This window comes from Triturus cristatus, chromosome 5_1 (assembly GCF_964204655.1).
Source record: "Triturus cristatus chromosome 5_1, aTriCri1.1, whole genome shotgun sequence".
Classification (NCBI taxonomy): Eukaryota; Metazoa; Chordata; class Amphibia; order Caudata; family Salamandridae; genus Triturus; species Triturus cristatus.
In genome coordinates, this window is record NC_140587.1 from 42182216 (window position 1) to 42208286 (window position 26071).

Consider the following 26071-nt stretch of genomic DNA (forward strand, 5'->3'; position numbering starts at 1 on the left):
CGAAGCCGGTGCCGGGTGCGCCCCCCGCCCATTCATCATGCGGATTCTCAATTTCAAGGACTGTGACATTGTCCTGGCTGAAGCCCGCAAACAACAGCGGCTGCGCTACGAAAATTGTGCAATCATGATCTTCCCAGACTACACCCGCGAAGTCCAGGGCCAGAGCCGCTCCTTTGAGGAGGTCAAGCAAAAGCTGAGGGAGCTCAACATTCAATACCGGCTCCTCTTCCCGGCTCGCCTGCGCGTGGTGCTCGCGAACAAGACTCTGTTCTTTGACGATCCGACGGCAGCCTGGACCTGGGCGACAGAGTAGTGCCCTTTTCCGGCCGGGGATCAGGCGCTGGACTCGGGGGGTGGGAGGGTGGAGGGCGGTCTTGACCTCCCCGCTCCTCCAACTCAGCTTAATCCCTCCCGCAGGTGCCGTGGGCAGAGAAGGGCCCGCTCGGCCTCTCCGCTGGGTCACTCACAGCAACCGGTGTCTCTCTCCAGAGGACCCTCGACTGGGAGGCGCTCCGGCTCCTCCGGCTGCCTGGATGGCAGGAGGGCTTCACCCGGGCCCTCTGCGACCGACCTTCCAGAATTGGACCTCTCCCGTAGCCCGATGCTCCTGCACGACCCTGCTTGAGCTGATTTCTGCCCGCCGGGCCTAGCTCCGCGGCCGGAGATGGTGCTCTAACCCAGAACATTTCTTACTTTCCCGATGGACTCGTATACACACATCCGGACACGAGGAGGGGTCCTCCACGCTTTCCCACTCCCAAACGTTTTAGTTTGGTTGTTACTCACTGATTTATTGTTAGGGCGACAGATGCTTCCGTTCCTGAAGTGTAGGGTGGGAGGTGGGAGATGGGTTGGGGGGGTGAGACCGTTGTCCCGTGTTTCAGTTGTATTTTTGGTTCTTTTCCTTTTCTTTAGTCTCGCTCCACCAGCTTTCCTATGGCGCCCGTATTTGCACCCCGTGAGACATACAGATCTCCCTTCAGATGCTCCGATGGACCTGTTTTGGGCTTTGGTTTTTTTAGTTCTACCACATCAGCATTCACAAAGCACCCTGACGTACACCCAATAGGGCAGACAGATTGGGCCTCCCATTTCAGACTTGGAGTCCTACTGCCAACTCAAGCGTCATGTCCGACACACCATTGATGAACGCCCCCCTGCGCATCATGTCATGGAACGTTAATGGCCTCCTGGACCGCTTTAAACGCATGGCTATCCTCAGATACGAGCAGCGCTTAGGGGCGGACATCTTACTCTTACAAGAAACCCACCTGTTGGGTAATCACTGTCCCTTCTTAACGTGGTATGGCTATGATAGAGTGTGGCACTCGGGTTTTATAAGGGGTTCCCGAGGGGTGGCGACACTGGTGAGACGCTCCCTTCCTCTGGTGACGGTCCACACGACTCTTGATGTGCAGGGCACTTTCATGGCCTCAGTGGTACACTAAGCGGCAACCCGCTTAACCTGGTGTCCCTTTATTCTCCCCCCTCAATGCTGACAACGATCCTAGCTAAGTCTGTTGACCTCCTGGCGTACCTGCCCCCTGGTCCCACATTTCTTGGGGGCGACTTTAATGCAGTCTCATCACCTGACCTTGACACGACGGGCCCTCCATCCCCTGGTAGAATTGCACAGGCCAAACAGCTGAGGTCTTGGTCTCCGTCACTAGGTTTATGCGATGCCTGGTGATTATGGCACCCTCATTCTAAACAATTCGCACACACCTCAGTGGTGCACCACACACAGGCACGCATTGACGCCATCTTCGTTCCTTCGACGGACTGTCTGCTTATTCAAGACGTCTCGCTTCTCCCGAGAGGTATATCTGACCACTCGCCAGTGATGATCCGCACGGGTCCCCCCCGCCTCTGTCCGGCAAACTTGGAGGTTCAATGCCTGGTTTCTTCAAGACAAGGGTTTCAGGAAGGTGGAGAGGCAAGAGCTAACACAGTACTTTCTCGCTAATGAGGGCTCCGTGTCCTCCCCAGGCACCCTATGGGAGGCAGGCAAGGCCACGATTAGGGGGGTTGCCAAGGGTCAACTCAAGCTCCAGGGGCAAGCCCAACTGGAACAGATTACCTCGCGGGAGGCGCAGGCTCTGTGCCTCGAGCGTGCCTCGGCCCGATCCCCAGATGCTTCCGACACAAGACTTCTGACCCGGCTCTGGTCGGAGATCAAGCAGCTGTCGCTGGATGGGGCCAAACTCCTTTGGCGCTCCTCAGTGGCCAGGGTGTATGGATGGGGTGACAAGAATGGCTCGCTCCTTCACCGCCTGGCTATGTACCCAAGGGCGAACTGTATAATCCCAGAAATAGCAGCACCAGATGGGTCAACGTGTCGTGCCCCATTGGAAATGGCACAAGCCTTTGCCGCCTACTACCGTAAGCTATACGAGGCCCGAGGCCCGAGCCCCAACCCTGTCCCTTACGGATCTGATGGACGCGGAGGGTGGCCGCCTTCCATGTGTGGACGCTGCCGTTCAAGTTGATCTGGATCGTCCCATTTCCCGCGAGGAAATTGGTGACGCAATTGCTCTTGTGTCATCCGGCAAGACACCGGGCCCAGATGGCCTTTCTCAGGAAACTATGCCCAATACTGGGATGTTCTCATCCCCCACCTGTACACGTTATTTCGCGAGGCGGTGGAGAAGGGCTCCTTCCCTTGGGCAACGGACATAACCACCATTGTAGTCCTTTCGAAATCCCAGCCCCTCTCACCACAGTGCGCAGATTACAGCCCCATTTCCCTCATCAACACTGAGGTCAAACTGTTCGCCACCCTCCTGTGGAAATTTAGCGTGCAAACTGAACATTATCTGCGCCATCTTGCCTCTCCCCAGCGCCACGCACAGCGAATGCACGGCCGCCATTTTAGGCACCCCACTCTCTCCCCGCTCACCCTCGACCACCAGCGCTTTCCCCTGGTGCTGCAAGCATCCCCCGCGCGCCGGCCACCCCCGCTCTCTCATACAGGCCATAAACCCTCTCCTCCTGCGCGACCCTGCTACGGAACCACTTCCAACCGACAACCCATACATGGTCATGCCTCTCCTTTGATAAACCCCCTTCCTCTGCGCCCCATTGTCTGAACCGGTCCCAGGCCATCACCTAGCCCTGCGGATGCAGTTTACTGCCCCTACTGTAAGGGAAACACCCCACATCAAAGGGATTACAGTAGATCAAAGCCCCTACCCCCTGAGACCCGGCCAGTTGCACACACCCCCGGGAATTAGCGGAATTCCCTGCTGCGCGATAGCCATCTCCCACTGCGGGTAGGGTGGGAACTTCTACTGTATCTATGTGTGGGATCGGATCTGAGCCGGGGCTTCAAGGGGATGTTCTTTCAGGCATCACGGGAATCTCAAGAATGTACTATGTGTAATAAAGCAATAAACCAGTGTATAAGAGACCAGGTCTCAGAGATGCAGTTAGAGCACCTCGTGACGATACCTTGCTGTCTGATCTGATGTGTTCTGCTCCGACGGAATAAAACTTTGTTTCCTGCCTTCCAGTCTCCGGCGCCTGCCTCTTTCATTGGTAAATTATCGAGTGGTATAAGAGGCGATTACCGCCGGGCAAATACTTGAAAGGTTATCGACTGAAACTGCCGCTACCATTTAACAATTGGCGTCCCAAACGTGGGGCCCATCAGCGACACGTGGATCCAGTGGGAGAGGTCCCGACGACAGAGTGAACGACTGCAACGATCGGGAGAGCTCCTGCCCAATAGACCCTCGTCTGGCAGCCGATCATCCGAACTTCACTGGTTCCGAGCAGACCTCTCTCGAGTGATCTACGGTCCTGACTGGGAACCATCAGGAGTGCCGCGGCAAATACGGAGAATAGAGGACGGTCGGGCGCTGGAGGCGGAAGACGAGAAACTGTCCACGCGGTCCGGGTAAGGTCGTGAAATACGACAAAAGTGCGAAATAATTGATTGATTATTTGAATACTAGTATTGCTCATTGATTGTGCTCATTGATTGTTCTCTTTGAGATATTCGCTGTCTACAAACGGGGAGGAGTAGAAATACTCTCTCTCTCTCTCTCCCTTTGCAGATAGTGAAGGGTAGGTAACGCAGACTTTTGTCCCCGTTGAAACCCGTCGTGCCTATCTTTATCTCCCCATTGATTGATTGTCCGAACATTGATTGTTTTGAAGAATAGTGCTTTTGAGATATTCTCTGTTTGCAAATAACGTAGAATAGGAATATTCTGTCTAGTCTTTGCAAATAGTGAAGGGTAGGTAACGCAGACTTTTGTCCCCGTTGAAACCCGTCGTGCCTATCTTTATCTCCCCATTGATTGATTGATTGATTGTCCGAACACTAGTTGTTCGATATTGGTTCTTTGGAGGTATTCTCTGCTTACAAATAACGAGGAATAGAGATATTCTGTCTAGCCTTTGCAAGCAGTGAAAAGATAGGTAGTGCTGACTTTTGTCCCCGTTGAAACCTGTCATGCCTATCTTCTCCCCACTGATTGGTAGTTGGTTCTGCCCGGACCGCTTATTAGAGGTGAACCACCCGGCTCCACTGGAAGGCACCCCTAATAAGGACATGTTCACTAAATATGGACTAGTCGCCGTAGCTTATAGCAAACTGTGGCATAAATATACCAAGAAGGACCCCGAAAGTCAGTGGCCACTGATGGGATCCTTCGACGACCGCAAGATAGAAGCGCTAGAAGTAGCTCTGCGTAGCAATAAGACGACGCCTACTATGCTTGACAGTATTGGCATGTGGCGCAAAGAAGCGACGCAACGGAAAAAGAGGGAAGAAGTAAAAGCAGAAAAGGAATTACGAAAGGCAGCTCACCTTGCCGCTAAAAAGTTAGAAGAAGACATAAAGGAGAGAAGGGAAACTAAACTAAGACAGGAGCCCGAAACCTCAGGCCAGTACGCTGTTAGGACCCCTTCTTTGCTCTACCCTGAGCTGTCCTCCAAGCAGCGAACAAATGACGAATTACTGTTAGGTCCCCCGATCATTTACATGCCCCCTCCATATGCACCCTCCCAATCGGTAGTGCAACACCCACAACCCCCGAACACGAGCGAAAGCAGTACAGGGGCCTCGGCCCTCACGGCCTCAGCGCCGGCTGAACCTCTTGTACTGAACCCAATGTCGACTACAACGCTAGACGACCTCGAGATGGGAAAGAAAGAGTCCACCAGAATGAATCGATTAACTAAGGATGAACGAGCAGGAATCGATAGGATAGTAGGGACGCTGGTGGAGCGAAAGGAAAGTGAGGAGTATATAACAGACGTGTATAGCTCGTATGCCGACAGCCGCAGACGACACTTCGTCGTACGGCTCTGTTATCACGCCCTGAATGCATATGAGGACAGATACCACGATAAAGGTCCCGAAGGCTTAACGGCTCTATATAGGAAGGTAGACATTGGGGAAGAAGGAGAGGGCGATATCACGAACCTCTTCACTCGTACACTCGAGGTCTACCGACACCTTAAAGAACATGGACAGACCACCAAAACAGAAACCCCCATAGCAACTAAGCCCCAGGGAGGAAGGGCCGATGCCATGATGCCCATTAAAGAAGCTGCCCCCTACTGGGTCCCCCCACGGGGTCAGGGAACACACGACGACATCAACCACCAAGATGCGAAGGGAAGGGTTGTATATAACTGGGTCTACCAGCCGTGGGACCGGCAAGATATTTTGACTTTTAGAAAGACCCTACCTGACTTGAGAAAGAACCCGACTGCCTTCTACACTGAATTAGGTACAGCCCTAGGCTCAACGATAATGACGTTAGCAGATATCGACTTGTTCTTTGGGCTATGTCTGCCGGCTGATGTGTGGAAACAAATCCGGAAGGTTGACCACGCTGAGCCGTTCGGATATACCTGGGTACAACTCGATACCATAGATAAACAACGAGAACCAGGACAGAAACCCCCGAAAGCCATCTTAGAGCTCCCAGACAAGATTGTACAAAAGCTGAAGACTCTAATCCCAGAAAGAAAGGTAGACTGGTCGATAGTGACGGCTTGCCGCCAGAAACCCCAGGAAGATGTGTCTGAATACTTCTCCCGATTCGTGACTGTGTTTTCCGATTACAGTGGCCAAGACATGACCACCGCAACCGGACACCACCTCTTTGTCCAGAATTATGTAAAGGGTCTGTCTCAAGAAGTTTCCCAGAAGCTACAGACCAGCGAGAGCGGTTGGGCAGCCTCCAAACCCGCAGCAATTCTCCAGATGGCCCAATACTACGAAAACCAGAAGAACGAGAACGATAGGGCGTCAGAGAAGAAGAAAAAGGAATTAAAGGAGAGGGTGATGATAGCACAGTTGCAAGGGGTGACCATAGGAAGGGAACCCCCAAAAGAGAATTACCAACCCACCGCCCCTAGAAAGCTACCGCCTAGAGACCATACACCCACACCCTACAACGGACGGAGAGACTTAGATGGGAACCAATGTGCGTTCTGTAGAGGGTTCGGACACTGGAAATCCCAGTGCCCGGTCCTCCTGGAAATAAACAAAAATAGGGATCCCAGAGACGCAGCATACGACCCCAGAAATAGAGGACAGGGACGAGGGCACACGAACAACACCATCAACGACAGGCCAGGCAGACCAAACACCTTTGATCGCCCCCGCCAAAACCAGTGTCAGCAGTCCGACTATGAGAGCACTCATGACTTCGCATAGGACCGCCAGGGGCAAGGGAGGGATCCAGTCGAACTCCGTGTTGACCAGCAAGGTCCTTACGTCACCGCTAAGGTCTTGGGCACAAAATCTCCATTCCTGGTAGATACTGGGGCGACACGTAGTGCGTTATCTAAACGACTGATTCCTAGGGCACCCTTGTCTGGCTCGCACGTAACCTCAATAGGCTTTGACGGAACGCCCTCCACTAACCCCTTATCAGCGCCAATCTCCTTTGACTTAGAAGATAACACCACTGACACGACCTTTCTGCTCTCCTCCAACACCCCCGATGCTATTATGGGACTTGATTTGTTAAAACATTTTCGAGCCACTATCAGATGCTCCCCAGACGGAGTTCGAGTCATCCTACACGATAACCCAGATCTGTCCAGACCCTGTCACACACGGCGTATGCTCTCTATAACCGATGCTGATATGTCCCTACTCGACACATTGCCTTCATCTATGGGCTAAAACCGACTCAGATGTAGGGCGCATGGTGATCGACCCGGTACACATAACCGTCCGACCGGACGCAGTGCTCCCAAAGCTTCCACAGTATCGGATATCACCCGAGGGCGAGAAGGCATTGGTGGAAATCATCGAGTCCTTGGTCGAGGCAGGAGTGGTAGAAGAAGTAGTGAGTAATGTTTGCAACAGCCCCATCCTACCCATTGTAAAGAAGCAAGGCGAGGGGGACGAGAAAGCCTACCGTTTCATTGTTGACTTGCGAGAGGTTAACAAAGTAGTCATACCCCAGTACCCCGTAGTCTCAGACATCACCACCATCCTCACCCTGATCCCATCCACTGCCACCGTCTTTACTGTTATAGACCTCAAGAACGCATTCTTTTCCATTCCCATCCACCCAGACAGCCGCTACCTGTTCGGCTTCACTTTAAAAGCCCGTTCGTACAGATTCTGCAGGGCACCCCAAGGCTACACTGAGAGTCCCAGTATTTACAGCCAAGCCCTCAAGAGGCAACTGGATGCAGTCCAACTACCCGATGGAGTGGTATTGATACAGTACGTCGATGACATTCTTTTGGCGGCCGACACCACTCCTCTTGCTGTCACAGCCACCATTCACCTCCTCCGCTTCCTTGCGGAGAACGGTCACAAGGTCTCCAGAAAGAAATTGCAATTCTGCCAGCCCCAGGTAACTTATCTAGGCCACCTACTATCCAAAGACGGGAGGAAACTTACCCCTGACCGAATTCAAACCATCCTAGAAACCCCTGTTCCCAAAACTCAGAAGCAAGTACGATCCCTAGTGGGCCTCACCTCCTTTTGTCGACAGTGGTTGCCAAACTTCAGTCTCACCGTAAAGCCTCTGCTTTCCCTGCTGGCCAAGGATGTCCCCTTCCCCCTCCCCTGGACACCCGAATGCCAATCCTCCTTCAAAGAATTACGAGACGCCCTCTGCTCGGCCCCAGTCCTAGGAACCCCAGACTACACTAAACCTTTCTCCCTCTACACCCACGAAAGGGAGGGATGTGCGTTGTCTGTCCTAACCCAGTCCATAGGCCCTAAGCAACGCCCTTGTGCCTACTTCTCTGCCACTCTCGACCCCGTAGCCAGAGCCTTGCCCGCCTGCCTTCGAGCAGTAGCCGCCGCTGCTGTCTCTATCCGACAAAGTGAGGGGATTGTGCTCTCGAACCCCCTCACAGTATTGGTACCCCATGCTGTTGATACCCTCCTGAACCAAACCAAGACTCAACACCTGACTAGCGCACGACTGACTGGGTATGAACTGACTCTGCTTGCACCCCATATCACATTGAAACGATGCACCACTCTGAATCCAGCTACACTACTACCTCTCCCTGACACTGACCCCAATGCATCCCCTATACATGACTGCGTGACCCTCACCGACGAACAAACCAAGAGTAGGGTTGACCTCCGGGATACTGCCTTCCTGGACCCTGACGGAGAACTGTGGGTGGATGGCTCATGCATCAAGCTCCCCGATGGCACCACCTCAGCTGCCTATGCAGTCACCACAGCTCGAACAGTTGTTGAGACAGCCCGCATCACACAGCGATCCGCACAGGCGGCTGAACTAATTGCCCTCACACGAGCCTGCATCCTGGCGGCGGGGACAACCGCAAACATTTACACAGACAGTCAGTATGCCTTTGGGGTAGTTCACCACTTCGGACTCTTATGGAAAGAGAGGGGATTCTTGACTTCTCATGGCACACCCATCCTGCATGGAGATCTAGTCTCTGCCCTGACCGAAGCAGTCCTCCTCCCCACACGGCTAGCCGTGATCAAATGCCAGGCACACAAGAAGGTGACAGACATTATAGGTCAGGGAAATGCACTAGCTGACATTACTGCCCGAACCACAGCCGAGAATAGGTCCACGACCCGCATGTACGTGACCAGGTCACAAACTGAGAAATGGAAGGATGCTAGGGAAACGATTAGGGATATCCAACTAGCCAGCACACCACACGAATTAACTGAATGGGCCCGGGTAGGATTGAAGGACGATGACGGTTGTTGGCGAACTAAAGACTCGAACAAATGGTTGCTACCCGACTCATACTTGATCCCCATGTTGACCATGGCACACTCCCCCGCACACATAGGGTCTGCCCCCATGATCGAACTCATCTCCAAAGTCTGGCACAACGACAGAATACCAGACTCAGCCAAACGTCTGGTCCAACAATGCCTAGTATGCCTCCAACACAACCCTGGGAAAGGAACTGCTGTACCCCGGGGAGGGTTTGGGGTCCCCAATCACCCCTTTGAAGTCCTACAAATGGACTATGTCCAGCTAGAAAGGTGCCAAGGTTTGAAGTATGTACTTGTCGTTGTGTGTGCCTTCAGCAAGTGGGTGGAAGCCTACCCAACCCATGACAACACCGCTATGACTACCGCAAAAGTACTACTGAAGGAGTTCTTCCCCCGATACGGCCTCTGTCGAATTTTGTGGAGCGACAACGGCCCCCACTTCGTAGCCGAAGTTATCCAACTCATCTTAAAAGGGTTGGGTGTAAAACAGAAGTTCCATGCGGTCTTCCATCCCCAATCTGCAGGCCTGGTTGAGCGACACAATGCCACATTGAAGCTTAAGATAGCAAAAATAGTCGCCACCACAGGGCTAAGATGGCCAGACGCTCTCCCGCTAGCATTGCTATCAATGCGTTCCACCCCCACCAAACACCACTTAACCCCCTACGAGGTCGTCTTTGGGCGGCCCATGAACCTTTGGACTGCACCAAAACCAACATCCATCCACGACGTCCCGGACGTCCTCATGTCTGACTATTTGTATAACCTAACTAAGACGTTGTCTGTTATCCATCAGCAGGTGCTGCACGCCATTCCCGATGTTTCCAGGGGCCCGGGACACGACATCCAACCCGGTGACTTCGTCTTAGTGCGCAACTTCCAGCGCACCAAGAGTCTGGAGCCCCGGTGGACGGGCCCCCTGCAAGTCCTGATCACCACCCGAACAGCTCTTCGAGTGGAGGGGAAGCGCAATTGGCTGCACGCACACCACTGCAAGAAGGTATCACCGACCCTGACAACCACGGACAACATCACCGCCCAAGAGGATCTTCTGGACAAAGACCGACCATCCCTGAGCCGCTGCCCGGATACAGAGACACTTGAATTGATTGAATATCCCGATCCCACTGTGCCATCCAAAGAAGGGTATAACTTGCGACGAAAGGAGAGGACTTCGGCTAAGCAGACCACAGGCTAAGTGGGAATCTCAGAGCGGTAGCCTAGTCACCTAAAAGGCCACCAGGAGAGAAACTAAGCAAAGTCTGTGGTTCTGCCCGCTACCGAGTCTCTTGAAGGTGATGGAAGCGCCCGACATGAAGGTGATGGAAGCAACCGGACGTCCGAAGATCCACTACAGAAACCCAAAGACTGACCGAATGCACAGCTTAAAGACTATTGCACTTTTCATTACCCTTCTCTTTTGCCTTCTCCTCATGGTCACCTTCTGGATCATGGAGGAGAGCACACCCGCTCATAAGACATTGCTGACTACCGTTCAACCTACCACCACGAAAGAACACCATCTGATCTCACTTTCACCCCAACTCCGAGAAAGGCGTAAGGAATTCTGGAATAACTCTTTTGTGCAGTTACTCCACCAACACAATCTTGCCACTAACGCCACTAACTGCTGGATCTGTGGATTGCTACCACATGCCACTGGGCACTCAATCCCTTTCATCCCTTCACCTTTTTCTGTCCATGGTTCCTGCCTCGCCTGGCTGATCCTCCTGCAGGAGAGCTACAAGGACAATGCCACTTCCGGCAGAACCATGTCACACTTCTACCATGGGTTCTGGCTGAACAAAACTGGTAGAACTTCCGCCCTCTTCTGCCCTCTGAGATCGAACACTTCCTTTCACATGGACATCCCTGCCAAAGAACGAGTTGAAATGCAAGTGTTCAACAATCCAGCCAGACCCACCTTCTCTTACCTCCGAAAACGGACGGCCGCCACCCTAACAGTGGCCCTGTCCGTCATCAACATCACTGGATCTGTATGCCTCGAAGGCCTGGGGGCACAACTGGTGGGCCACAGCTCCTGCCTCATCACCCGAACATTGGATTCAGTTGACCCACCCTCCTTTGTTGCCTCCCCGAATATGTACTTCATCTGTGGTACTAAGGCCTACACCTGGCTTCCAAAAGGTTGGGGAGGCACCTGCTACATCGCCTTTGTCCTTCCTCCAACGTATGTGGCTCCAGCAAACCATCACCGACAGAAACGGGCCAAAGACATTGTGCAGGCCGACTCCACCGGAGCACAGTTCATGGACGCAGTCAAAGGCCTTGTTCCACTCTGGGGTCCAATGGCAAACAGCCGTGCCATCCGCCACTTAACCCAGGCAGTCGAAACGGCAATGAACATTACAGCTGGCGCCCTCGCCAACAACACCGCTGAGCTTCAGGCCGTCCGCCTGGTGGCTCTCCAGAACCGCCTTGTTCTAGATGTGGTTCTGGCTGACCGCGGAGGAGCATGCCGCATCATTGGGTCCAGCTGTTGTACCTACGTACCGGATAACTCACCCTCAGTCTACAAAGCAATTGAACACCTCCACAGACTGTCCACAGAGGTCCATCAAGAACAAGAGGAATGGTCACTGGGGAGTTGGTTTTGGGACACTATTAAAGGTTGGGGATGGAGGTTGTTTTCATTCATCCTCATACCAATCATGATACTATGTGGATGTTGCTTGGGGATTCAGTGTCTGCCACCTTTATGTTCGCTTTTTATGAACTGCATCTGCCCTAAGACTTTGGACTTTGAAACTGAGCGGATGAAAGCTCTGAACGAGGTGGAGGTACGGGGTATTATGGGGATAGATCCAAACTAGGCAAGCTGGCGAGACATGTTAAAAGGGAGGACTGTGGAAATTTAGCGTGCAAACTGAACATTATCTGCGCCATCTTGCCTCTCCCCAGCGCCACGCACAGCGAATGCACGGCCGCCATTTTAGGCACCCCACTCTCTCCCCGCTCACCCTCGACCACCAGCGCTTTCCCCTGGCGCTGCAAGCATCCCCCGCGCGCCGGCCACCCCCGCTCTCTCATACAGGCCATAAACCCTCTCCTCCTGCGCGACCCTGCTACGGAACCACTTCCAACCGACAACCCATACATGGTCATGCCTCTCCTTTGATAAACCCCCTTCCTCTGCGCCCCATTGTCTGAACCGGTCCCAGGCCATCACCTAGCCCTGCGGATGCAGTTTACTGCCCCTACTGTAAGGGAAACACCCCACATCAAAGGGATTACAGTAGATCAAAGCCCCTACCCCCTGAGACCCGGCCAGTTGCACACACCCCCGGGAATTAGCGGAATTCCCTGCTGCGCGATAGCCATCTCCCACTGCGGGTAGGGTGGGAACTTCTACTGTATCTATGTGTGGGATCGGATCTGAGCCGGGGCTTCAAGGGGATGTTCTTTCAGGCATCACGGGAATCTCAAGAATGTACTATGTGTAATAAAGCAATAAACCAGTGTATAAGAGACCAGGTCTCAGAGATGCAGTTAGAGCACCTCGTGACGATACCTTGCTGTCTGATCTGATGTGTTCTGCTCCGACGGAATAAAACTTTGTTTCCTGCCTTCCAGTCTCCGGCGCCTGCCTCTTTCATTGGTAAATTATCGAGTGGTATAAGAGGCGATTACCGCCGGGCAAATACTTGAAAGGTTATCGACTGAAACTGCCGCTACCATTTAACACTCCTTACCCAGCGCCTCAAACCCCATCTGTCTACATTGGTCCACCCTGACCAATGCAGGTTTATGCCCTCTCGCGGCACCCGACACTGTCTTCGCAGACTGCACTCTGCCTTGGCCCATCGCCACCTCCTCACGCCATACCTAGTGCTTCTCCTGGTAGACTTTGAGAAGGCCTTCGACTCGGTGGACTGGGGATTCCTTCAAGAGGTTATTGACATGATGGGACTTGGTCCTTGCTTTCGGGCCATGGTCAAGGTTCTGTACGCCCTCCCAGGGCTCGTGTTCTAGTAAACGGAGTCCTGTCGGGAGCCCTTCTCGGTCTGTAAAGGGACGAGGCAGGGCTGTCCCCTTTCTCCCCTGCTTTTTGCTTTAGTGATGGAGCCCGTGGCGGCCTTGATGCGGTCTTGCGGTCGGTTGCGGGGATGGGAATGGCCCAGCGCTGAACCAAATAAAATCCCCCTCTACGCGGACGACGTCCTCATTTAGTTGGTAGATCCTGTCCGGTCCGGCCCCCACTGTCTACGTATCTTGCAGTCCTTCGAACAGGCCTCGGGCCTCCTTTTGAATCCCAACAAAGCGGTCCTGTTTCCCCTTCACCTCTCACAGGAATGCTTTGACTGGCAGTCCGAAATACCTCGAAGTCGTCAATCATTCAAATACCTGGGGATCTGGGTGACCTTGCTGCCTGAGTTGAGCTGGGCCCTCAACGTCACTCCACTGGTGAAGCGGGCCAAGGCGGACCTCTAGCCGAGGCAGTCGTTGCCCCTCAACCCCATGGGGAGGGTGGTCCTTTTTAAGATGTTGGTGCTTCCCCGCTTTCTTTATATGCTTCAGAACACCCCAATGTGCCTTCCCAGGGCCTGGTTCCGTGAACGTGATGGCTTAGCCAGCCAGTTCTTATGGGGAAAGGGTAGGTCCAGGCTAGCGCTCAGTACTTGCAGGATCCCTTCGTTCGACGGGGGTTTGGGGATTACTCCCCTTTACCTATACTACTTAGCCACACGACTTCTTACCATACATGACTGGTTCAACGGGGGTGGTCTGATCCTGCCTATAGGCTTGAACTAGGGGAGCTGGGCCTCCCCAGAATCCAATCCTTTCTGTGAGAAGTTGGCCTGGCATATGCTGGTCACTAGTTATAGTGGCCACCTTGCACCAGTCCAATTCGACTCTTATGGTAGATAGGTTTAAGACAACCTTTTAAAGAAAGCTATCCTAGTGGTAGCTGTTGAGAGCAGCCTTCAGGCTAAGTCTCAGAGGAATGTAAAGCAGCTTGTTTTACCTTATAATCTCTTGAATTACCAAATGAAAGGACACCACACAGGTATATATATCAAATATATAGGTATTTATTTCTAGACATACTCCACTAATCTCTTTATGAGATTTGAAGCCAGGAACACATTCAAATATCAACGTTTCACAATAAGTTAAGCACAAATATGGCTGGGGACCTAGGGGCGTACCAGACCATATACTAAAAAAGAGGTTTAGGAAAGTCGACTTGCAGAATGACAAGGCCTACGGCCTGTAGAATCGCTGGGGCGTCACTACTGCAGTGAAAGCAGGTAAGTAACAGACCTACGGGAGATGCGTGCAGTGTGAGAACACAGCCGCGGGTTCCCTATTGATTACAATGGAGCAAATCGCGGTTTGATTTTTAAAGTTTTAGGGTACTTCGAGGAAGTCTACAAGCAAGCCACTTACAGGGTAAGTAATTCGAGGGCCAACACACACTAGGGCACAGGAGTGCACAAGTTACCTCGCCCAGGGAAGCCGGGTGCATAGGTGTCTTTTGGTGTCGGGTCGCGTCGCTGTTTTCTATGGAGATCAAAGAAGACTTGATGCTTGTGACGACTGAAGAAGCGTCCGGTGGAATCGAAGGCTGGATTCTAGATGCAGATGACCTGAAAATTGAAGGGACAGTGTTCACAGTCACTTGCCAGTGACCCGGGGCCAGGAAAATGGATGCCCACGGATGTCGGGTGATTTCAGCTGATCAAGGGTGTTTTGACTCTTCGCTCACGAGGTCCAGGAAGGATTGACGATGACCAGCAGCTGGATTTGGAGGGTCCCACAAAGTCTGCAGCTGACTGAGGTGTCGGCAACCGGATTGGAGCCAACAAGCCGTGGCAACAGCAAGTCTCGAGGAATGTGAAGAAAGTCAGCGGTGCAGACCAGCAAGGTCTGAGGAACTCGCCCAGCGAGGATAAGTGAGGGCAGGCCTGGAGTAACCAGAGGAGCCCTTTGAGTTGATAAGAAAGTCTTTGGGGGACCCACAAGCCAACAGGCAAGGGATCGTGAAGACGCCTCTTGAGGAAATGCTTCACAGGAGCCCACGGTCACTCGGGACGGGGTAGGCCTCTGATTTTCACTGCAAAGCCTGCTGGAGGCTTGGGCCACAAATGGTCCAAAGCACAAGTTCGTAAAATGTCGTGAAGGGGTTGCACTCAACAATAGTGCACAGTACCCGGGTATTGCTGTTCCTCGTCACTCGTGGGGTCCACTCACCTCAGCTCTGCTGGGGCTCACAATGGCCGTCGAGAAGTCAGATAATCCACTTCCGGGGCTGCAGGGACTTCGGCCTCCACCGGGAGCGGGAAAGTTTGCAACCGTTGATTAGAGTGTCTGGTGCCTGCCAAGCAGGGGAGTCACTCCTTGACTCCAAGGGAGATTCTTCTGTCTTCCAAAGGTAGTGGAACGTCGAAGGGCCAGGATTCTTCTTTGTAGAGCATCATCCAGGGTTATCTACTTTGCAATGGCAAGGTTTCCTATCTTATACTGAAGATAGGGGAGGGACTAGCTCTAGGACCACTCCTCTGGGAGGGTCAAGGTAGGGGGTGGTTACACCCACTTCCCTTTGACCAGTTTCGCGCCAGAGCAGGGGCAGGTAGCCCCTGAACCGGTTTGAGCTGGCATATGCACAGAGGAGCCTACTGCTCCCCCAGTGCAGGACTTCAAAGCAGTCTAGAAGTGCACCCACCCAGCCCCAAAACACTAAATCTTGTCTGGAAGGTAGTGACACCTCCCTGTGACAGGATGCCTATTGTTTGGCCTCCTCCACTGCGAGTTTCAGTCAGCAGCAGGGGGGCAGCCCAGTGTCTGTACTGGTGGTATCCATTTTGTGATGCCAGGGCTCTTTCAGATTTCTACCGTGTTACCACAGTAGGTACATGTCGTCCCCTCTAGAAGGGTGGGATCATACTCCCACACCAGTTACTGGTGTGGGGGTATGATTCCAAGTTGTTTGACACCAAACACGACATGTTTTGATGCAGTCATTCCAAAGTTAGCTTTAACCGGGAGGTTATAATGCACTTAAGAGTATATGGTTTAACCGCATCCACAAACAGCTACAAGGAATAGACCCTGCCAGCTGCAGAGGGGCCCTGCTCAGGCAGAGGCACCCCCGCACATTGTAAACCAAGCACCCTGCCCTCAGGATTGATAGGGCCTGCCTTAGGGGTGGCTGATAGGTTTATATGTGTGTGTATGGTGAGATATAGGGAACCTATACCTCAGTGAGGAGTGCTAACACTACCTCACCCAGGCTGCAGTAGCAGGCCTGTGGTGTCAGATTTAGTCTGCTTCCCAGGGGTGGCATAATACATGCTTCAGCCCCTGGTAGGCCTGTGAAGTACCTATGCCCTTGGTACCTAGGGTACCATATACTAGGGGCTCATAAGGTACCACAGTATCCAATCACTAGTGCATCTAGTATGCACTAAAAGTTGTTTACAGAGAACAGAGAGACTGGGGCCCTGATTAGCAGGGACCCAGCCAGACTATAGCCAGAAACCAGTGTATACATCAGAAAAAAAGTGGGGTCAACATAAGTGCAGATCCTACTCTCCTACACAACCCCCCCCCCCCAAACGCAGGGACATTAAACTAACCTTCACCAGTTGAGTCTTCATGTTCTAAGTGGAAATACCTTGAGAGTCCATCTGCATTGGCATGTTGGGTCCCAGGTCTATGTTCCACTGTATAGTTCATCCCCTGTAGGGAAATGGACCACCTGAGCAGTTTAGGATTTTCACCTTTCATCGGTTTGAGCCATAGGAGGGGCTTTTGGTCAGTCTGAACTATGAAGTCAGTGCCAAAAAAGTATGGCCTCAGCTTCTTCAGGGCCCACACCACAGCAAAGGCCTCCCTCTCTATAGCTGACCAACGTTTCTCTCTAGGGGTCAGCCTTCTGCTTATGAAAGCTAATGGCTGGTGTTGACCTTCATCATTAAGTTGAGACAGTACAGCTCCCACACCCAGCTCTGAAGCATCTGTTTGAACAATGAAATTCTTTTTGTAGTCTGGACTCTGCAAGATGGGGGCAGTGCACATTGCCTGCTTTAGGTCATCAAATGCCTTTTGACAGCTAGCTGTCCACTGAACCTTTTTTGGCATTTTCGTAGAGGTTAGATCATATAAGGGGGTCACTATAGATCCATATCCCTTAACAAACCTCCTATAGTACCCAGTCAGGCCTAAAAAGGCTCTAACCTGTGTCTGGGCTGTTGGAGCCACCCATTCCATTATGGTCTGGATTTTGCTCTGCAATGGTTGAACCTGACCTCCACCTACAAGGTGGCACGGGTACACAACCTGACTCTGCCCTATCTGGCACTTAGTGGCCTTGATAGTGAGGCCTGCTTTTTGCAGGGCCTCCAAAACATTTCTGAGGTGGACCAGATGATCCTGCCAGGTGGAACTAAAGACAGCAATATCATCTAGATAAGCTGAGCAATAAGTTTCCATACCAGTCAGAACTTTATTCACCAACCTCTGAAAAGTGGCAGGTGCATTCTTCAAACCAAAGGGCATTACCACAAAGTGATAGTGCCCACCAGGGGTTCAAAATGCTGTTTTGGCCTTGGCATGATCAGCTAACTTGATTTGCCAGTAGCCAGCTGTTAGGTCAAATGTACTGAGGTACTTGGCTGAGGCCAAAGTATCTATTAGTTCATCTGCCCTGGGAATTGGATAGGCATCAGTCCTGGTGACTGCATTGAGGCCTCTGTAGTCAACACAAAACCTCATTTCTTTCTTACCACCCTGGGTATGAGGTTTAGGCACAAGGACTACTGGGCTAGCCCAAGGGCTATCTGAAGGCTCAATAACACCTAGTTCCAACATTTTCTGGACTTCAGTCCTGATACAGTCCCTGACATGGTCAGGTTGCCTGTAGATTTTACTCTTGACAGGCAGACTGTCTCCAGTGTCCACCTCATGGGTGCACCAGGAAGTCTGACTTGGGGTCAGGCTAAACATATGTCTGAACTGTTGCAGAACTTGTCTGCATTCAGTTTGCTGATGATCAGTGAGGCTGCTTGCCAAAGCAACACCATCAACTGACCCATCATCAGGGTTCTGTGAGAGCAGGTCAGGGAGAGGGTCACTCTACACCTCCTGGTCCTCATCAGTTTCCATGAGCAAACCCATGGCAGCCCTGTCCACATATGGCTTTAATCTGTTGACATGGAGCACCCCAAGGGGGCTCCTGGGAGTTCCAAGATCCGCCAAGTAGGTGACTTCTCCCTTTTTCTCAACAATTATATGGGGGCCACTCCATTTGTCCTGGAGAGCTGCTGGGGCCACAGGCTCCAACACCCACACTTTCTGGCCTGGCTGATAAACAGTCAGGATAGCCTTTTGGTCATGCCAAGCTTTTTGTAATTCTTGGCTAACCTCAAGGTTTTTAGTTGCCTTCTTCATGTACTCTGCCATCCGGGAGCGGACACCAAGTACATAGTCCATCACATCCTGTTTGGGAGGTTTGAGAGGTAACTCTCAGCCCTCCTTCACCAAACGTAATGGGCCTCTGACAGGGTGCCCAAACAGAAGTTCAAAAGGGCTGTAGCCAACACCCTTCTGTGGGACCTCCCTGTATGCAAACAGAAGGCAGGAAAGTAAAAGGTCCCATTTTCGCCTAAGCTTTTCTGGGAGGCCTTTGATCATTCCCTTTAGGGTTTTGTTGAACCTTTCAACTAACCCATTGCATTGTGGGTGATAGGGAGTAGTGAACTTGTAGTTTACACCACACTCCTTCCACATTGCTTTTAGATACCCTGACATAAAGTTTGTACTCTGTCAGATATAACCCCCTTAGGGAAACCCACTCTGGAGAAAACTCCAATGAGGGCTCTTGCCACTACAGTGGCTGTAGTGGTCCTGAGGGGAATTGCTTCTGGGTATCTGGTGGCATGATCTACTACCACCAGGATAAACCTGTGCCCAGATGCTGTTGGAGGGTCAAGGGGACCAACAATGTCAATCCCTACCCTTTCAAATGGAACCCCCACCACAGGTAGTGGTATCAGTGGGGCCTTTGTTGTGCCACCTGACTTGCCACTGGCTTGGCAAGTGACACAGGAGCGACAAAACTCCTTGGTGTCCTCTGACATGTGTGGCCAATGAAAATGAGGGACAAGCCTGTCCCAGGTCTTGTTTTGGCCCAAGTGTCCTGTCAATGGGTCCTGCTAGGGTCAAGAGGAACCCCCTAAACTTCTGAGGTATTACCAACCTCCTGGTGGCTCCAGGGGTAGGATCTCAAGCCTCAGAAATAGGAGTCCCTCATCCCAATAAACCTTATGGGACCCACTAGCACTCCCAGCAGCCTCAGCAGCAGCTTGCTGTCTGAGGGGTTCAAGAGAGGGGCAGCACTGTTGCTCCTTACTCAGATCTTCCCTGGAAGGTCCCCCTGCCCCCAAGAACTCAACCTGACCAGGCTCAAGTTCCTCTGGGGCAGTTCCTTCTTCAGGCTCTGCTTCTCCTCCCTCAGGAGGGGAATCTGAGATCTGAGACAGAGGGGAAGGCACAGCCATAACCCTACTGCTCCTCCTCTTGGGTAGCGTCTGGTCCCTAGTTTCAGGATCCAGAGCTGGTTCAGCTTTATGCATTTTGGCCTGTGACCTGGTCACAGCAAATACCTTTGCAGGGATGCCCAACATCTCAGCATGAGTCCATAATTCCACTTCAGACCAGGCTGAAGTCTCCAGATCATTGCCCAACAAACATTCGACAGGGAGGTCTGCACTGACTACTACCTTTTTTAGGCCAGTTACCCCTCCCCAGGAGAAATTCACAACTGCCAGCCTATGGTTGGTCCTGACATTGCTTGCATTGGTAACCTGGTACATTTCACCCAGGATGATCTGTGCAGGGTCCACTAGATCCTCTGCGACCATGGTGACACTAGCACCTGTGTCCCTGAATGCCAAAGCCTGTTTGCCATTTATGATAGGCTGCTGTTTGTACTTGCCCAGATTACTGGGGCTCACTAGGAAGGACATATCAAGGTCTCCCTCACAAACTAGCAATGCCTGTGTTGGTACTCTGACTAGGCCAGAGTCCCCATCAGAACCCAGGGTCAACCCTACTACACCCTTATTCTCATTACCACCTCCACCAATGACTGCACTAGGGGGAACAGGTGCCTTAGGGGCTGGAGTTGTGGTGGTTTGGTCTTTGGACTTAGTACAATCAGAAGTCCAGTGCCCTTTCTGTTTACAGAATTTGCACCAGGGCTTCTTTTGGCTTTTTCCCTTTGTAGACTGTGAATCCCCACCAGATGCAGATTTCTGGGGCCCTTGTGAAGACTTCTGGTCTTTTGCCTTATCCCCACCTTTATCTGAGCCTTTAGGATCTTGCTTCTTGGTGTCACCCCCTTGGTTCTGGGTTTTCTGCCTCACCCTGGTTCTGACCCATTTGTCTGCCTTCTTTCCCAATGTTTGGTGAGAGGTCAGATCAGAGTCCACCAGGTACTGATGCAACAACTGGTTTTGGCAATTATTAAGGATCTGTTCTCTCATGATAAGATTATACAATCCCTTAAAATCAGTAACTCTACTACCAACCAGGCAACCTTCTAGAGCCTTGGTTGCACAATCAACAAAGTCAGTCCAATCCTGAGTCTGTGCTTTCTGGGTATCTCTGAACTTCAACCTGTACTGTTCAGTGGTTAAGCCAAACCCATCTATTAATGCACTCTTCAGGGCTTCATAGTCATTAGCATCCTCTTCTCTAACAGTGAGGAGCTTGTCTCTACCTTTGTCAGAAAAGGAGAGCCACAAGATTGCTGCTCACTGTTTCTGGGGGACCTGTTGAACTTTACAGGCCCTCTCCATAGCAGTTATCCATTTGTGGATATCATCCCCACTCTGGTAGGGAGGAACAACCTTGGACAGGTTCCTATGGTCTAGAATGTAATCTCTGCCTCTAGGGACACTGTTGCTGCCACCAGGGGTATCTAACCCCTCTTTTCTAGAAGCTCTCTGGAGCTCAAAGGCTTCTCTATCTAAGGCCAATTGCTTGGTTCTGAGGGCAAGCCTAGCTTCCTCATACTGGAGCATCTTGTACCTCAGAGGAGGTCTCTCTATGTAAGTATGAGTTCCTCTGATGGACAGAATCCTTGTCAGAGTGATATGAGTGGTTATATTCCCTTGAAAGGGATCAAGGCCTCTCTTCCACTCTGCCAACTCTCTTAATAAGAGAATATGGCTGACCCACCCCCTGATCCAGATCCACTAGCTCCTATAGCTAGTCTAAGATCATCTGCTACTAGTAGATTTATCAGGTGTTGTGTGGAGGGACTCGGTCCTAATCCCAGGTGTCTTGCAACACACATGGCCTTCAAGTCAACAAAGGTCATGTCCTTATACTGGGGTTGGGTGGACCCACTGGCTCCATCCCTTGAGGGCATTCTAGTGTTATGCATTGTTGCACTACCTACACTAGTTTGTGGCCTACTGAACCTAGCTTGAGCTGTAGCAAGGGTGTGCTATCCCTTCACAAACAACTCTAAGTTCAGTAGAACTTATTGATACTAAGCTTGATTTTAATATGTACCTTGAGTACCTTTAGTGGTTTTCAGTTAGTAATTCAAATAGAGATTTTCTGGTAAACAATGGCAAGCTGGAATCCCACACGCTGCCCACCAATGTGAGAAGTTGGCCTGGCATATGCTGGTCACTAGGTATAGTGGCCACCTTGCACCAGTCCAATTCGACTCTTATGGTAGATAGGTTTAAGACAACCTTTTAAAGAAAGCTATCCTAGTGGTAGCTGTGGAGAGCAGCCTTCAGGCTAAGGCTCAGAGGAATGTAAAGCAGCTTGTTTTACCTTATAATCTCTTGAATTACCAAATGAAAGGACACCACACAGGTATATATATCAAAGATATAGATATTTATTTCTAGACACACTCTACTAATCTCTTTATGAGATTAGAAGCCAGGAACACATTCAAATATCAACGTTTCACAATAAGTTAAGCACAAATATGGCTGGGGCCCTAGGGGCGTACCAGACCATATACTAAAAAAGAGGTTTAGGAAAGTCGACTTGCAGAATGACAAGGCCTAGGGCCTGTAGAATCGCTGGGGCTTCACTACTGCAGTGAAAGCAGGTAAGTAACAGACCCACGGGAGACGCATGCAGTGTGTGAACACAGCCGCGGGTTCCCTATTGATTATAATGGAGAAAGTCGCGGTTTGATTTTTTAAGTTTTAGGGTACTTTGAGGAAGTCTACAAGCAAGCCACTTACAGGGTAAGTAATTCGAGGGCCAACACACACTAGGGACCAGAGTGCACGAGTTACCTCACCCAGGGAAGCCGGGTGCATAGGTGTCTTTTGGTGTCGGGTCGTGTCGCTGTTTTCTATGGAGACCAAAGAAGACTTGCTGCTTGCGGCGACTGAAGAAGTGTCCGGTGGAATCCAAGGCTGGATTCTAGATGCAGATGCCCTGAAAATTGAAGGGACAGTGTTCACAGTCACTTGCCAGTGACCCGGGGCCAGGAAGATGGATGCCCACGGATGTCGGGTGATTTCAGGTGATCAAGGGTGTTTTTTCTCTTCGCTCACGAGGTCCAGGAAGGATTGACGATGACCAGCAGCTGGATTCGGAGTGTCCCACGATGTCTGCAGCTGACTGCGGTGTCGGCAACCGTATTGCAGCCAACAAGCCTTGGCAACAGCAAGTCTCGTGTAGAGTGAAGAAAGTCGATGGTGAAGACCAGCAAAGTCTGAGGGACTCACCCAGCGAGGGTAACTTGCCTATTCCCTTCGCACTGATGTGGGCAGGGCCAAGGGCCATAGTGACAACCGGGGGGACATGACTGTCTGGTAACATCCATTGCCTCCACTTCGGATATACGCACCCAACATCCCTCTATATCTTTCTCTGCCAGATGTTCCTCCCATGTGTGCAGTTCTTTTGCAGTGGCATGAGATTGAATCTCGACCACACTCTGACTAGTATTTTCCAACATTTCTCCTTCCACCACCCATCTGGCTGGTCCTGTCACAAACATTCCATCTGATTTACTTAGAGCAGTCTGTCTTGCTGTTTGGTCTGCAAGGGCATCATCAGTCACTTTCTGGTGGGCTTTACATTTAATCACCGCAACTTTTCTAGGTAATGTCACGGCGTCTAGAAGTCTGTGTATCAGGGGACCATGTTGTACTCTAGTCCCATGTGAGGTGAGAAAATTTCTTTCTTTCCAGAGTCAGCCAAAACTGTGAGCCACCCCAAAGGCATATTGACTGTCCGTATAGATCAGTGTTACTCATAGTACGGCCCGCGGGCCGCTGGCGGCCCGCCCGGCCTTCATTGGTGACCCACGGACCTTGATCGAGTACAGTACACTTCTCTGGAGTAAGCAGGGAAGATGGCCACAGGAGCAAACGTTGTGAATACGCGTTTAATACGTATTCACATCATTTCTTCCTGCGGCCATCGTCTCTGCTTACTGCTTGTCTCCGATTGGGTTGCCTGCCTCTGACGTCACACGAAGCTCAGGCCCTTTAAAAGTCAGCTGTAACTAGCGCTAGTTACAACTGACTTTTAAAGGACCTTTTGGTGAGCTTCCTGTGCCCCTGGTGTCATGACGTCCTTCCAGCCCCGGAGAACCGTCACAGCAGCGCCTGCACAGGTATGTTTTTTTATCTTTAATCTTTTGTGAAACTTTCACACTAATGTTAGTTTACCATCGCGGGAGAACGTCACGTGACCTCACTTCCCTATTCATGTTCAGCTATTGATTAACAATCATGCCTGGCACTGTCTGATAAGCGGCTCAGCAGAAGTGCTGACTGGCACTTAGTGGAGACAGCGAGAGACGGGCAGAGCAAAGAGACCTCCAACCATGAACAACATGGCGTTTGAAACTGAAGCTGACAAACACAGCCTCCCCCCACCCCCCTACGTGGAGGGCGACTTCTGGCGCTCTGCCTGGTTTGTGGATCCTGCTGAGCATACCAATACTGAACCCGGGGTGTACCCCACCCCCCCTCCTCCGACGGAGGGATATAGGGCGGACGCCCTGCCTCCACCCCACCCTGGATTCCTCTACCCGCCTTACTTGGAAGACCCCAGTCAGTGGCCAACAGCGGTGAGAGGCCTGGAGCTGCCGAGGCCGCCCCTGCCTCCAGAGAAGGTGCCTTCGTACCTGGGCTACTCCGTAGTGACCATGGTTTTCTGTTGCCTATCTCTGGGGATAGCCGCACTCATCTTCTCTCTGAGGGTAAGTCCATCAGTGGCAGGGGCCTCGTAAGCACAGCTATGTACATTTGGTCCATATGGCTCCTGCGCGCAGCCTCCCCAAGCCCCTATAAATTAAACTGTGAGCGCATGCCCCGGTGAGGCCTCTAAGCCTCCGAGTCTTCCCTCTCTTTCGGTCTCGCTCCTCAGTTAGTGAAAACCAAGACTTCAGGAAGCAGGTATTACCCTCTCTTTCCTCCTTTCCTTATTTGCTCCCCTGTGAAATGGATCCACAAAAGAAAACATTTTTGCTGGGAACGTCTTTTTCTGACACCAGTGCAGCCTCGGGGGTGGAGAGGAATAAAACATCCCAAATGTAAAAAATAACTAATTAAAGCAAGACCGAGTGGTTGCAAGGTGGCCAGATTGATTTATTTACACCCAAACACATTAGCGCCACTTTACAGTGTTTGCCAGTGAAGCGCTACTTTTGTTTTCTCCCCTCTTTGAACAGCATTGTTTTCCCTGTGTGGGAAAGTGCACCTTGCCTGGAGGTACTGAAATACCTGCTTGATGGGTGAATTGGAAAACAAAATGTGTACAGCCACTGTGTGTTTACGAATGTGGTCTTTTTAAGCCATACCGCCTATGTTTTGAAAGGATATAAGCAATGGGCACTGAAACGGGTCCTTTCCGGGCCCTGTATTCATGGCCTTACCTTTTCATGCGAAAGCACTCACTGCTTACATTTCACATGCTTTACTTAATCTTGCCTTCCCTATGAGTGTTTGCTTTTTCTAGGATGTTAATTTTTTTTAGGCAGCATATTGTTCTTGTCAAGTGCGTAATTAGAATTGAGTCACATCCAGGTGTTTATAGCGGGTCAGTGCACTGCAAGTTTCTCTTAGTGGGGCAGTATGATGATCAGTGGGGGAGAGGATGTGGTGCTATGGGCAGAGCTGCTGAAGTGTTTGTATGTATAATATGGTTTTAAAAGCACTTGCTGCCTCCTTCCTGGCCTCCAACATTTTTGGGCAACAATAAAAATGTCTTGCTAATTCCAGTGATTACTGTTCTTAGTAGAGAGAGATGGTGTTTTGTCTAGTGCAGGGTTACTCATAGTACTTGCAAACTAGGATATTTTCTCATGCATGTTTAAACTGCTCTTGTGGGGAAAGGGGTGAGAAGTACTGATGACAGAAACTGCATACCATACTAATCCCCACCTGAAACCAGGGCCCTCCCCTTGTCCACTGCAGGGGCCTGCGTTCTACCTCATGGTCACAGGTTCAAATCCCGGCGGGTCCTGCCCTTCATCCATCTGAGGTCGATAAAATGAGTTGGGTAGCAACAAACATCTGTTATGTAGCGCCAAGATACCTGCGCGTGAACGTGGGTTTTAGATACGTGTGCATGCCATTTATTTCAAATCCCTATTGAGTGACATGTGCAGGTTTACCCATTATGTTGTATGTTTAAACAAAACATTACTTTGATGTTGCTCACAGATCTGTTGCGAGAAGTGGTGTTGGTCCATCGGTCGTGACGCAGTATCGGTCGTGGGGTGTGTCGGTTTATCAGTCGTAGGGTGCTGTCGGGCGGAAAATCCGATTCCTCCGCAATGGCCTACAGTCCAGTTTCCAAGCCTTGCAAACGACCCAGATCGATCCAGAGCGAACACAG

The 26071-nt window shown here is 51.4% G+C and overlaps 1 long non-coding RNA gene across 2 annotated transcripts in view; it reads left to right on the top strand.

Annotated features, from left to right (window-relative positions):
* Positions 1-26071, top strand: part of LOC146830111 (uncharacterized) — a 119046-nt gene that overhangs the window by 48743 nt on the left and 44232 nt on the right. Inside the window, exon 1 of one of the 2 annotated variants that reach the window (XR_014961127.1) lies at positions 24028-24431. The exons of the other annotated variant lie outside the window; for it this stretch is intronic. This is a non-coding gene — a long non-coding RNA (uncharacterized LOC146830111). Of the gene's footprint in view, positions 1-24027; positions 24432-26071 lie in introns of those variants that run through there. 2 annotated transcript variants of the gene reach the window in all.